The sequence below is a fragment of the Bufo bufo genome, chromosome 6 (genome assembly GCF_905171765.1).
Source record: "Bufo bufo chromosome 6, aBufBuf1.1, whole genome shotgun sequence".
NCBI classification, from domain to species: domain Eukaryota; kingdom Metazoa; phylum Chordata; class Amphibia; order Anura; family Bufonidae; genus Bufo; species Bufo bufo.
This window is the reverse complement of record NC_053394.1, coordinates 137,177,816-137,193,210: the sequence shown is the minus strand read 5'-3', so window position 1 is coordinate 137,193,210 and position 15,395 is coordinate 137,177,816. Positions and strand designations below refer to the sequence as shown.

The 15,395-nt window shown below is 42.5% G+C and overlaps 1 long non-coding RNA gene across 2 annotated transcripts in view; it reads right to left on the bottom strand.

Moving 5' to 3' along the window:
- Nucleotides 1-15,395, bottom strand: part of LOC121004345 — a 57,189-nt gene that overhangs the window by 18,673 nt on the left and 23,121 nt on the right. The window contains exon 1 of one of the 2 annotated variants that reach the window (XR_005779694.1): nt 6,963-7,104. The exons of the other annotated variant lie outside the window; for it this stretch is intronic. This is a non-coding gene — a long non-coding RNA (uncharacterized LOC121004345). Of the gene's footprint in view, nt 1-6,962; nt 7,105-15,395 lie in introns of those variants that run through there. 2 annotated transcript variants of the gene reach the window in all.

The following is a 15,395-nucleotide window of genomic DNA, read 5'->3' as shown; positions in this document are numbered from 1 at the left end:
GCGCTGTGCAGCACAAGAGTCTCAGCCTTCGGGCTAGGTGTATGTAAATTTATTGTATGTTCCCAGCATTTGTGGTTGTGTTCATTACCACGTTTAAGTAAAATTCTGTTTTGGCAAAAGCTGGTGGTGGAGTTGTTTTCCTCGTTCGTGACTTCGCTGTATCATGGGGAGCACACCCGGTACACGGCTTACACAAATGCAATGCGAATAGGCCCTTAAAACTAGAAAACTGGGGACATGCAGGAATCAGGTGCCGAACGACATTAATGACTGCAGTTCTTCCTGACATTTTCCACATATGAAATCAAACAATAAGGAATGGAAAATACTCATGCACACAAATGTATTTTGTTTCCGTGTCCGTTACGTTTTTTTTGCGGATAGGATGAGGACCTATTCATTTCAATGGGTCCGCAAAAAATGCAGACAGCACACAGTGTGCTATCCGCATCCGTATGTCCGTTCCGTAGCCCCGCAAAAAAATATATAACATGTCCTATTCTTGTCCGTTTTGCAGACAAGGATAGGCATTGTTACAATTGATCCGCAAAAAAAACGGACGCCATACGGACGTCATCCTTTTTTTTTGCGTGCCGCAATACACATGCGGTCGTGTACATGCTGCCTGCAGTGTTTTGCTGTCTGTTTGACGAAACTGAGCCAAATGGATCCGTCCTGGCACACAAGTCAATGGGGACAGATCCGTTTTCACTGACACAATCTGGTGCAATAGAAAACGGATCCGTCCTCCATTGACTTTCAATGGTGTTCAAGATGGATCCGTCTTGGCTATGTTAAAGATAATACAAATGTATCCATTCATGATGGATGCATGCGGTTGTATTATTGTAATGGATCCGTTTTTGTAGATCCATGACGGACCCGCCCAAAACACGAGTGTGAAAGTAGCCTTACATAGAAATGTAGCACATTACACTTTTCCATCCGAGTCCAGCAAAAAAATGTACAGTATATTTTAAATAAGTCATTTTTGCCCCTGTATGGAATCCATTGGAGGCATCTGTTCTACGTATACGTCATGTGTATATGTTAAACACGGGACAGAAACCTGATGTGAACACAGCCTAATAACAGTCGCAGTGAAAATTTGGCACAAAAGTGGCACACATCCAGAAAATATCGGCCACTTTAGAAGAGCAGGCCAGCACACAAGATTCCTCGCCGCAAAAAAGCACTCTTTATCAAAAAAGGTCATTATGACATGTCAGATGGACAAATATTCGCCTACAACACCCAAAACGCCGAGAAGAACATGCAAGTCATGACCTGTCATACAGAGAAAAAGAATACTGCTTGGGACATATATACACTCCACACCTAAATATGCCTCGTGCACAGATCCCACACACACAATTCACCCACCTCCATATGCTCCTCTCACCTACCTATACTCCACACACTCAGGGCCGGACTGGCCCAGCAGAGGATCCTCTGGTGGGCCCAAGCTCTGACGATAATGGACCTGTAATAAAACAGGGCGCATAAGGTCCTATATTCACAGAAGGTGGGCCCTCAGAATCATTCCTCTGTTGGGCCAAAGGGACTTCAGTCCGACTTTGCACACGCTGACAGGTCCACACACCTACATACAGTTTCCACACAAAGTTTTATTCACATATTTAGGCTCGCCATTGCTCACGAAAACTCCCCCATCTTATAAACCGGCCCATTTAGTGATCTGGTTCTCTGTAGCCAGTTGGATGATCATAATATCTTTGTTGTTGCAGAGAGCAGTGGCAGAGCAGGCACAGGGCTGGAGAAGAGCATGAAGTGATGGTTCCAGGCGCTTCCCTGCACTGAAATAAAGCTTCTGATTGGTTAGTATAGGCATGCCGCTCAACTTCTGTAAAGCCAAGGGAAGGATAATATCACATCATTATCATTTACTGTACTCTAAACCTGCCCAGTGCCTATCTATACATGTCCAATCCAGCTCAGTCTCCTTTGTGCCCCACACATCGTTAGAAAACTCCCTTAAAGGGGTTGTCCGGGTTCAGAGCTGAACCCATACATACCCATATTTTCACCCAGGCAGCCCCCCTGATGCTAGCATCGGAGCATCTCATGCTAGATCGCGCAGGGCAAGGGCTCTTTTGTTTACAATAACACACTGCTTGACCCGAACTTCACCCCGAACCCGGACCCCATTTAAGTCAATGGGGACCTGAACTTTACTTTATTATTTTCCGTTATAACATGGTTATAACGGAAAATAATAGCATTCTTAAAACAGAATGCTAAATAAAATGTCTATTGAGGGATTAAAAATAATAATAATAAACTCACCTCATCCACTTGATCGCACAGCCGGTATCTTCTTTTCTTCAGGACCTGCAAAAGGACCTGCAAAAGGACCTGCGGTGACATCACTGCAGGCCCTGCTGAATGAAGATAGAAGGATGAGGTGTGCCAGGGTGGCTTTGCCAGACAGCGGGGGTGCTGTTTGACTGCTGGGTCCGGCTGCCTGCTGGTGCGGTGCTGCAGCGCCGGTGGTCGCCACGCAGCGCTGCGCCAAATTTAGAGTAGGGTCTCATTCAAAGAGGCAACCTTGTCATGGTGAGTGGGCCTATGCTTTATGATCAAATTGTATACTAATGCCTCATGTACAGCATGCAACATTAGGGGTAGGTATATAATAAATTGAATATCACTGAGGGCAATATCCTAAAATACAGTTGCAAGAAAAAGTATGTGAACCCTTTGGAATTATATGGATTTCTTCACAAATTGGTCATAAAATGTGATCTGATCTTTATCTAAGTCACAACAATAGACAATCACAGTCTGCTTAAACTAATAACACACAAATAATTAAATGTTACTATATTTTTATTGAACACACCATGTAAACATTCACAGTGCAGGTGGAAAAAGCATGTGAACCCTTGAATTTAATAACTGGTTGAACCTCCTTTGGCAGCAATAACTTCAACCAAACATTTCCTGTAGTTGCAGATCAGACGTGCACAACGGTCAGGAGTAATTCTTGACCATTCCTCTTTACAGAACTGTTTCAGTTCAGCAATATTCTTGGGATGTCTGGTGTGATTCGCTTTCTTGAGATCATGCCACAGCATCTGTTAGGTTGAGGTCAGGACTCTGACTGGGCCACTCCAGAAGGAGTATTTTCTTCTGTTTAAGCCATTCTGTTGTTGATTTACTTCTATGTTTTGGGTCGTTGTCCTGTTGCAACACCCATCTTCTGTTGAGCTTCAGCTGGTGGACAGATGGCCTTAAGTTCTCCTGCAAAATGTCTTGATAAACTTGGGAATAAATTTTTCCTTTGATGATAGCAATCCGTCCAGGCCCTGACGCAGCAAAGCAGACCCAAACCATGATGCCCCCACCACCATACTTCACAGTTGGGATGAGGTTTTGATGTTGGTGTGCTGTGCCTCTCTTTCTTCACACATAGTGTTGTGTGTTTCTTCCAAACAACTCAACTTTGGTTTCATCTGTCCACAGAATATTTTGCCAGTACTGCTGTGGAACATCCAGGTGCTCTTGTGCAAACTGTAAACGTGGAGCAATGTTTTGTTGGGACAGCAGTGGCTTCCTCTGTGGTATCCTCCCATGAAATCCATTCTTGTTTAGTGTTTTACGTATCGTAGATTCGCTAACAGGGATGTTAGCATATGCCAGAAACTTTTGTAAGTCTTTAGCTGCCACTCTAGGATTCTTCTTCACCTCATTAAGCAGTCTGTGCTGTGCTCTTGCAGTCATCTTTACAGGACGGCCACTCCTAGGGAGAGTAGCAGCAGTACTGAACTTTCTCCATTTATAGACAATTTGTCTTACCGTGGACTGATCAACAGCAAGGCTTTTGGAGATACTTTTATAACTCTTTCCAGCTTTATGCAAGTCAAAAATTCTTAATCGTAGGTCTTCTGAGAGCTCTTTTGTGCGAGGCATCATTCACATCAGTCAATGCTTCTTGTGAAAAGCAAACCCAGAACTGGTGTGTGTTTTTTATAGGGCAGGGCAGTTGTAACCAACACCTCCAATCTCATCTCATTGATTGGACTCCAGTTGGCTGACACCTCACTCCAATTAGCTCTTGGAGATGTCATTAGTCTAGGGGTTCACATACTTTTTCCACCTGCACTGTGAATGTTTACATGGTGTGTTCATAAAAAACATGGTAACATTTAATTCTTTGTGTGTTATTAGTTTAAGCAGACTGTGATTGTCTATTGTTGTGACTTAGATGAAGATCAGATAACATTTTATGACCAATTTGTGCAGAAATCCATATCATTCCAAAGGGTTCACATACTTTTTCTTGCAACTGTATATTAAATTAAAAACAATTTAATCTAATAATTATTAAAAACAATTTACGAAATCTGGATCAATCATCCGATTTTGTGTGAAAAAGCTATCAACGGTTAATTCTATGTGGTAGGAAACTGAGCCAGTGGGATACTGGGTTAGGGAGAAATCTGTCCCTATTCTTACCCTCCACAATCTGCTCAGCCCAGAGATGCACCTTGATGGTAGATGCACTCTGTCCGCGTGCCTAGGACTAAACTGTCCTTAGAAAGACCCTATTACATAATCGTAGATCCCATATGTCACAGATTCCAACGCGTTTCCCCCTCCAGGTAGAAGGAGGGTTCATCAGGGCACTTGAAATTGTATGCGTCAACATATAGAGAGTGCAATCACACTGATATAGAAAACAATCAAATTAAAAATGCCGACACAATGATATATAGGCGGCCAGAACCACGGGTCAAAACAGATACTCCTAAAATACAGAGTCAACGATACAGGATCAACCGGCAGTGTTAGTACTTTAGAACATATTAGACAGAGACGTAGTGCCAGATAAGGCTACTTTCACACTGCCGTTTCTGGGTCCGCCTGTGAGATCCGTTTCAAGGCTCTCAGAAGCGGCCCAAAACGGATCAGTTCAGCCCCAATGCATTCTGAATGGATAAGGATCCGTTCAGAATGCATCAGTTTGCCTCCGTTCAGCCTCTATTCCGCTCTGGAGGCGGACACCAAAACGCTGCTTGCAGCGTTTTGATGTCCGTCTGACGAAACTGAGCCAAACGGATCCGTCCTGACTTACAATGTGGTGCAATTGAAAACGGATCCGCCTCCCATTGACTTTCAATGTAAGTCAAAACGGATCCGTTTGCATTATCATGCTTTTTTTTTGTTTGTTCATGATAATGCAAACGGATCCATTCTGAACGGATACAAGCGTTTGCATTATAGGTGCGGATCCGTCTGTGCAGATACCAGACGGATCCGCATCTAAATGCAGGTGTGAAAGTAGCCTAATTAAAATAGTCCGGCTAGTAGTTACCAGTAAACAGCAACAGTATACAAATGTACAATAACGCGACACTGAAGGCCAGTGCAAGACACGATATTACCTGCAACGCACTGACTGGTGTCGTCTCCTATAAGTAATAAGCAAGACTTTACTTACCACCCTGCTCGATGTGGGAAAGATGCAGATACACACTCGCAGTTTTTTTTTTTAACCCCTCAATCGACATTTTATTTAGCATTCTGTTTTAAGAATGCAATTATTTTCTGTTATAACGGAAAATAATAAAAACACCCGAAAACCGAACCCGAACTTCAGTGAAAAAAGTCCTGGTTCGGGTACCCGAACTCGCAAAGTTCGGTACGATCCCGAACTTTGCAGTTCGAGTTCGCTCAATTCTAGTTCTTACCCAACATCTCTTACCCATGGAGGAATGGAGGAAACCAAGACCGGGAGCTGCGCTGTGGACCGGCAGCGTGACACGCGCTCGTCTGCAAGGGGTTTAAGGGTACAGCTATATGGCGTTAAAGCGTGAGTCACACATTTGCTGCTATTGCAACCCCTGAATCACAAAAAAATCCAACACTGCTGGATTTTTTTATGATTCACGAGTTGCAGTTGCAGTTGCAGCACACGTGTGACTCGCGCTGTGATCTCATGCATTTCTGTAGGATCACCGCTACACTATGATGCTCCTGCGATCCTGGCCACGACAACTGTCTCCCACTCCCTTTTATGTAAATCTGTACAAGCCCCGCCTCTTTGTGATACCATTTGCCCGACAGTCTTGTCATTTGAATCCTTTTTATTTTAATTTACAAAAATGGATACTGTGCCTTTAAGTTAATTTGCAAACTACAAATATATTTCACTTCACAGCAAAGGAAAAGAAACTAGACAGAATTCATAAAAAATTCAAAAAAAGTCATAAAAGACAAAAAAAGATAAAAAAAAAAAAAGGCAGAATGAAGCGGTTGGCTTTCCATGTCATTGTGCCTTTAAGTCTCGCACCTCTTTTGTAATTTCTCATTTTCCTTCTGCGCCTAGGGCTACATGCACACGAACATTGTTTGTTTCCGTGTCCGTTCCGTTTTTTTTTTTGCGGATAGGATGCGGACCCATTCATTTCAATGGGCCCGCAAAAAATGCGGACAGCACACCGTGTGCTGTCTGCATCAGTATGTCTGTTCCGTAGCCCCGCCAAAAAAATACAACATGTCCTATTCTTGTCCGTTTTAGGCATTGTTACAATGGATCCGCAAAAATAAACCGGATGGCATACGGTCATGTGCATGTGTCATGTGCATGTAGTCTAAATCAAATGGCACGGTTAAGATGCAGGCATTGGGGGGAGGGGGGGGGGGGCTTAGTTTATTAAAAGATGTTTATTTTTTTTCAAGTAACAATTCGCCAGATTTGACTTTTCAATGTACTATAAATAGGAAAGTTGGAAAATTATTTTAATTTTTGTTTCATTTTCATATGTTTTTATTTTTCATTTTTTTTATTATTAAAATAGTTTTTATTTATTTTTTTATTAATGGACTGTCTAACTTCTCACGTTTTTCTCCTCAGCAACAACAAGCAACATTAGTTTTCATGGTAAGGAGATTATATATATATATAGAGATAGATATAAAAAGTTGCTAACTATTACCTTGAACCCATCATCTTATCTGTTATCCAATTTGGACAAAAGACACAGCAAGTACCCTCACTGCAGCAAAATCCTTGAAACAGAAGTGCTAATCAGTAAGGCACAAGGCTGAATACTCCTGCAGCGTTAGGCTGGCATAGAAAATTTGCTGTCTGTCTACAGCTATGAGGTAACGTCTGGATTTTCTGCCAAGCTGCCACAGACACTCCCTGGAACAACATTTCTTAAGAAAAAAAAAGCAAAAAAGAGAAATAAATAAATAAGAAAAAAGTTCGTCAAGAAATGATCTTCCAGACGCTTCTTTTCCGCTCCCCCTTTCCCTCCTGTGGACAATGCCCTCCCCGACTCCCATCAGTTTATAAGTAAAAGCTGTGTGCAATGCAGTAGATCCGGCAGACGGGCTCATATTTTGGGTTATTTAGTTGTCTCTTAAAAAAAATCATCTGCAAAAAAAAAATCTGGAATTCACTGCGGCCGCTGGAGGAAAATCACCTCTGTGCAAGAAAAAAAAAAAAAAAAAGCTTTTGCTTTCAGTCTTCTAATTTTAGGCATAAAACTCAAACGCCTGCAAATAATCTGCTTACAAGTCGGGTTTCTATGGGACTGCAGGAAAAAGAAGGAGCCCACAGATTAATATTTTGGGGCAAATGACTGCAGTGGTGTAGATAGATAGATATGATAGATATTGTACACAGAAATGGATGGATAAATGCATAGATAGATACAGATAGATATGAAATATATAAATATAGGCAAGATAGATATGAGATAAATAGATAAATATGAGATAAACATTAAAGATGAAGCTGCTTGGGATCCTGAGGTTAGCATTTTTGCTCTCTTTCTCACATGTATGGTACTGCTTTCTGTTTTCTAGATTGATAGATATGAGATAGATAGATAGATAGAGACAGACAGATATAGATAGATAGATAGATAGATAGATAGATAGATAGATAGATAGATAATAGATATAAACAGATAGATAGATAGATAGATAGATAGATAGATAGATAGATAGATATGAGATAGATAGATAGATAGAACTAGATAGATAGATATAGATAAATAGATAGATAGATAGAGATAGATAGATCTAGATAGATAAATAGATAGATAGATAGATAGATAGATAGATAGATAGATAGATAAGAGGTATGTGGAGTTATGTGATAGGTTTCTCCTAATGGAGTAAAATAAAACACAAAATATAGCTCCATGTATCATGCACAATACAACATACAGCATCATGCACCAAGGACCATACAACATATATTTTCCTGCACCAAGCACAATACAGCTTATAGCACCATACTCAAAAAACAATGCAGCATTGAACGCCATGCACCAAGCACAATACAACAACATATAGGGCCATACTGCAAGGACAATACAACATGTAGTGCGATAATCCAAAGACAATACAACCCAGAGCCATGTACTGTACCAAGAGAACATATAGCACCATTTACCGAGTAGAAGACAGCATATAGCGCCATGCACAAAGGACAATAAAGAATATAGCACCATGTACCAAGGACAATACAACATACAGCACCATGTACCAAGGACAATACAACATACAGCACCATGTACCGAGGACAAGACAACATATAGCACCATACACAAAGGACAATACAACATACAGTGCCATGCAACAAGGACAATACAATCTATAGCGCTATGATCCAATGACAATACTACCCAGAGCCATGTACTGTACCAAGAGAAAATATAGCACCATTTACAGAGGACAAGACAACCTATAGCGCCATGTACCAAGGACAAGACAACATATAGCACATTGCACCAAGGACAATACAACATATTTCACCATGCACCAAGGACAATACAACACATAGCACCATGCACCAAGGACAATACAGCATATAGCACCATGCACCAAGGACAATACAGCATATAGCACCATGCACCAAGGACAATACAACATATGGCACCATATGCAAATTTAAAACTTCTTACTTTATTTCTCTTGAAAGGGTTGACTTAAACTGTTTATTACTGTGTTACTGCATTTTATATATATGTTGTGATATATATCCTATTCATTATCACTGTATTTACATAGCTCTGTGGAAAGGGTTAATGAATACTAAGAGACTGTTAGAGCTTTGATTGAGAATCTGGTAATTTTCCACAGCTGCCGTAGGGTTTAAAGAAGACCATGTTTTAGAGGGAAAAACCCAGACTTGTTTACCAACAAAAGCAGACAGCCTGACCTTTTAAATGTCTGGTTTTAGCTATCTTGTTTTGGTCTGGAAAACCTGCTGTGTCATTGCCATTGAGTATCATTGAAGCTCTAATGTAAGTCTATACCAGACGGGAGCTGAAACATTGTATATGTTTGTGCTGAGTTTCTCCACTCCACCCCTCCCACTAGTCTAGCTAGAAACTGTATATAAGGAGAGCAGTCAGAGCCCCTAGTGTGCTGCAGTTAGGGAACAGTGCTTGGAAGGGAGACTCATGCCAGCCTGCATGACTGACCAGAAGAAGACACTGAGATGAGGACGATGAGCCACAGACCATGGGTCACTAGCCCTGTGCCCTTGACCAGGATGCCAGCTTTCTGAGAGAGAACTGGACAGCTAGCTCAGGCCTTTCCTCAGCATCAAACACTTCTTTTGCCAGGGAGGAAACTCTGCAAGACTACTGAGTGATCAGAAGAAGATGCTGAGACGGGGATACGTTGCCACAGACCCTGGATCACCAGCCTTGGACCAGGGTACCAGCCTTCTGAAGAGAGAGCTGGACCGCTAGCTCAGGCCTTTCCTCAGCATTAAACCCTTCTTCTACCCGGGAGGAGACTGGAGAAGCCAGCCCAATACCTTGCGTGTATTGTTTTGTACCTGAATTCCTCCAATAAAGAAGCACCTTAGTTACTGCAGACCCTGACTCTCTGGACTTATTTCCTATTGGGGTGCACCACGCCTTACCATCCCTTCCGGAGAGCAGCAACACGTAGTGACACATCAACGGTGTCCGGGGACCCAGCCTACCGTTGGGGCCACCCCAAACCCGGCCACTGCACTACCACTCCCCATCTTGTAGATCACATGAACGCTTTGAGCCTGTGGCCTGCAGTACGCCAGGGCAAAGCAAAGAATGTAATGTCCCAGCATAGTCTGTGCCATGATGTCCCTGCACTGCATTTCGTGCGCCAGGGAGCTGACTATGCATGCTTGTCAGTGATCGTGGTGAGGTGACTACAACATTTATTGTTTTTGAGCATCTGTTACATGTTACACTTCTCAATATTAATATTGCATCACCAAGAAGGAAATTACAGGATCAATAGACATGTTAATAATATGCAAATGATAAGAAAACGCAACTAAAATATTCTAAACATCCTGATTTATTCAGTTTTGAATATTAGCGCCACCCGCAGGAATACAAGCGCTTTGCATGCTATCAATGAGGTTATTAACCCTCTCCCGACATGTTACATACTGTTATGTCACATGTCGGGTCTTTAAACATGGCGGGCGCTTATGGTTTTTTGTGCTTTCAGATGCTGTGGTCACGTGACACGGCATCTAAGGAGTTAAACATCCACAATCAGCAGGCACCCAAGCGTAGTGTCTGTGAAAAAACTTTTTTTTTAAAGGTTTTTATTAAACGCAAGAAAAACTATACAAATGTGGTATTATTGTAATCATAGTAACCCAGAGAATGAAGAGTACAAGTCAGTTTTACCATATAGTGAAACGCTGCAAAAATAAAACCCCAAAAAATGGGGCAATCTTTTTTTTTTCCAAATCCACCACATTTAGATTTTTTTTTCAGCCTCTAACTACATCCTATGCAATATTAAATGGTGCCATTTGAAAGTACAACTTGTCCTCCCATTCTTCTAATCAATCTGTCCTGAAGATCTATCCATGCAAAGATTTGCCTCTGTGCACCTCTTGCTGTTATTCCAGTTCAACATTCTCCCAACCACCAGGACACAACTTTGAACAGTGCTGACATCCCAGCCTAGGTGCGTAGCGATCTGCCAGAGTGATAAACCAGGTTCTCTCAGTTCAAGGATTCTGTCCCTTTCAGGTTGCAACATGTGAGGTTTCATGTGGTTAAAAACTTTGCTTTTAGTCTGGGTTTTATGCCCCTCCCACATACCAAAGATTGGAGCTAGGTGCTTGAAAATGTGATCATCCACAGATTTTAGCAACACCTACTACTTCCTCAATTTGCATAACCAAAATGGAGGTGTTTTGGAAAACGCATCCACTTCACTGGACTTGTAAAGCAAAGATGACTTTCTTGCTTCCCAGCTCCGCTTCTTCTCCTCCAGGCCTGCAATGCTCCGCTGGGTTCCCACAATGTCAACATCCGATATTATGTCGCCTCAGCCAATCACTGGCAGCAGCAGTGACCGGCCCAATGATTGGCTGAGACGATGTCAAACTGGTTGTTGACATCACAGGAGCCCAGTGGAGCATTGCAGGCCTGGAGGAGAAGGAGTGGGTAGCCAGCGCCAGAATGCAGATAAGTCATCTTTATTTTACAGGTTTGCCCCCTTTAAGGCTTGTCCTTTTTGGTGTTTCAATTTCAATGTTGAGGTGTGTATTTTGGAGACTTGTTTGATGGCATATTATTTTGGTGGCATCTGTTGCTTTCATAATTTTGGGGGCATCTGTTGCTGGCATATAATTTTAGGGGCATCTTAGGCTGACATAGTAATTTTAGGGGCATCTTTGGCTAGCATATTATTTTGGCAGCATCTCTGGTTGACATGTACTGTAATTTTGTGCCATCTGTGGTTGACAGATAATTTGGGGGGCATCTTTGATTGACATATCATTTTGGGGACTCTGTGCCTGGCATATCATTTTGGGGGAATCTATGGCTGGCATATAGTTTTAGAGGAATCTCCAAAATATGTGGGTAGCATATTATGGGGGCAATTTTGGCTGACATATGGCGTATTTATAGTTATGATGCTATTTATAAATTACAGTACTTGGGGGGGGATCATGCCATACAGTAAGCACAGTAATTTGGGCAGATGGGGTAGCAACAGACACAGAATTGGGAGTATCAGCAGGATGAGGAGTTCCTCTAGGTAGTGGAAAGGTAGGGTGGATGCTGGAAAAGTGAGGAGCCAAGGATGTTTCTGTTGAAAACTCTACAGACAGAAGTGGTTGCTCAAGGTGGTCCAAGCCAGATAGAGAAGGCAGGGAAAGCAGAGAACGTAGGTCAGCTGTAAGACATTGTTTTTTTATTGCACTATAATCACTTATATGGTCTGCAGAGTGTTTATACAGAACTGGAATCTACCACTATATGGTGGGAATACATTTTTTTTTGTAATGTGTTAATATCACTCAGTCACTGTTTCGTGGAATTGGTAATTGTCATGATGTGGCGTTCCGAGGGTTGGGGGCCCATTCAGGCTTCAGACGTGTTTTGCACCTGACCTACTCGTGCCGAATCCCTACCCACTCCTCCTGTGCCACATTTTCCTCATTTTCTCCAGTCCTAGAGACCTCTTTGTTAGAATGCTGCTTATCCAATTACATCCTCACCTCAAACATTGTATTAAATTTGGTGCAAATATAAATATATTTCTTATGAAAACTCAATTAACCTTATAACAGGCCACAGGAGGACACGGAAGTGCCGCTATTTATAACGAAAGGTAACAATTTGTGCTTAAAAGGGATTTCAAGTGGAACATAACGAGTACGGAGAAAACGACGACACAATTCTTAATCCCCTAGCCGAAAGTGAGCAAATAATTAGTGCAGGCCTAAGAGTCCATCACAGACGACACAGCGCTGAGCCGGCCTGGTCTCAGGATTAGGATTAATGGGCACATATAATACTACCATGGGGCTTTCATCTCCAGCCACTTAAACCTATCATGTGTGATACCATCTGCTGAGCTGTGTATCTAAGCCTATCATCTATGATCCTCTATGCAGCACGATGTATATAACCCTTTCATTAATGATACTGTCTGCTGAGCTGTGTATCTAAGCCTATCATCTATGATCCTGTATGCAGCACGATGTATGTCATCCTTTCATTAATGATACTGTCTGCTGAGATTTGTATCTAATCCTATCATCTGTGATACGATATGCAGGGCTATGTATCTAAGTGTTTCATGTGTGATACTGCCTGTCGAGCTGTGTATCTAAGCCTATCATCTATAATATGTATGTCTATCATGTATGATACTGTCTGGTGATGTGTATCTATCTAATCCTGTCATCTGTGATACACTTAGATACATAGCCCTGCATACTGTATCACATATGACAGGATTACATACACATCTCAGCAGACAGTATCATACATGAATGGCTTACATACATCATGCTGCATACAGGATCATAGATGATAGGCTTAGATACACAGCTCAGCAGGCAGTATCACACATGATACACTTAGATACATAACCCTGCATATCGTATCATGTGTGATACTACCTGCTGAGCTATGTATCTAAGCCTATCATCTATGTTCCTGTATAAAGCAAACATGATGTATGTAAAAAGAGGAAATTGGGTTGGGCGTCATTCAATATCAGGCAAACATATGTTCAAGCTGGATTGTATCAAGATAAAACTTTATAATTAATAATAAACACATCACATATAAAACATGTTACACTAAAAATCAATGCCAGAAGGACTGTTCACCGCAGTCTTGGATGAATGTCCTGGGATATGTGGCCCAATACGTAAAGGTGAGTCAAATCGGACATGGGGTGTATATCACAATAATATTCACTCAGTTGGACTGGGCATCAGGATTATATATTCGCATATATGTGTGTGTCTCTGCTATCGTCTACGAGGACCTGTGGGCAAAGCTTCCCCGCTCCTGGATGTGTGTTACAGCGATGTAGCACTATTCACCGCTGTGACCTGTGAGGACCTATGTGGCGTTCCACGTGGTTCACTGTTAGGTCCTGTGACTTGGAAATTCAGGCGGAGATTCAAAACATCCTTAGACGTGAGTGGTTTGCTCAGGGCTGCTGTTTTCCCAAGTGTAAAAATTTTGCAATTTTAGGTGCTCTGTCTTAGTGGTCCCTCACTGTAAAGCGACCCCTTCTTCAATGATGTATGTAAGCCTTTCATGTATGATACTGTCTGCTAGATGTGTATCTAATCATGTCATGTGATACGGTATGCAGGGCTATGTATCTAAGTGTATCATGTGTGATACTGCCTGCTCAGCTGTGTATCTAAGCCTATCATCTATGATCTTGTATACAAAGCTAATCTAAGCCTATCATATGTGATAGTGTCTGCTGAGCTTTGTATCTAACCTTGTCTGTGTATCTAATCCTGCCATCTATGATACTGTATGCTGAGGTGTGTATCTAATCCTATTATCAATGTTACTTTACACCGAGTTGTGTATCTTAGGGTACTTTCACACTAACGTTATTCTTTTCCGGTATTGAAATCCGGTAAAGGGTCTCAATATCGGAAAAAAATGCATCAGTTTTGTCCCAATGCATTCTGAATGGAAAGCAATACTGTAACGGCGTTCCGAAGGTGCACTCGGTCCCCCATTACCCGTTGCCTGTTAATTTCTAGGTTCCTGGCTATTTGTTGGACTACTGAAGACTCACCTGATTCCGTTCCCTGACGATCCTTTGCCTGCTCCTCCTGTACTGCGCATCCTTCCTGGTATTGTGACCTCGGCTCCCACCTGACTATTCTCTTAGGACTCCTCTTGTACTTCTCTGCTCTCCCGGCTTCTCCTGACCATTCTTTGCTTAACCCTTTGTACTGCGTAGCTCTCTTGGTTCTGACCCGGTCCGTTCATGTTCCTTATTTTGTCTTGTCTGTCTTCCCTGCACGTATCCTAAGTTAGGGACTGTCGTCCAGTTGTCCCCTGTCATCAGGACTCGTGAGGCAAGTAGGCAGGGCCAGGGGTGAGGGTGGAGCGCAGTGGTCACTATCCCTCCCCCTGTGTGTGTGTGGACGTGACCGTTACAGATTTACAGGCCCAATAACCACTGTATCATGAATCCTCTTACTACCCTGACTGACCATGTCTCTAACTTGACACAGATGGTGCAGGAGCTAGGAGGGAAACTCCGTTTTTTTGAGTTAAGGCAAGGTTCTTCCACTCCTCTGCCCTCCAGTCCACATTTTGAACCCCAGATCAAGCTCCCAGAACCCTTTTCTGGAGACCGGAAGAGCTTTCTCTCCTTTAAGGAGAGTTGCAAACTCTACTTCCGTTTGCGCCCCGTGTCCTCCGGTCTCGAGAGCCAACGCATGGGGATTATCATTTCTCTACTACAGGGTGATCCCCAGGACTGGGCATTTTCGTTACCTCCTGGGGCCAGTTGTCTAACTTCTGTGGAGGTTTTTTTTCAGGCCCTGGGTACTCTCTATGACGAACCAGACAGGGCCCTGGTAGCCGAGACGGCTCTTAGGGCACTGG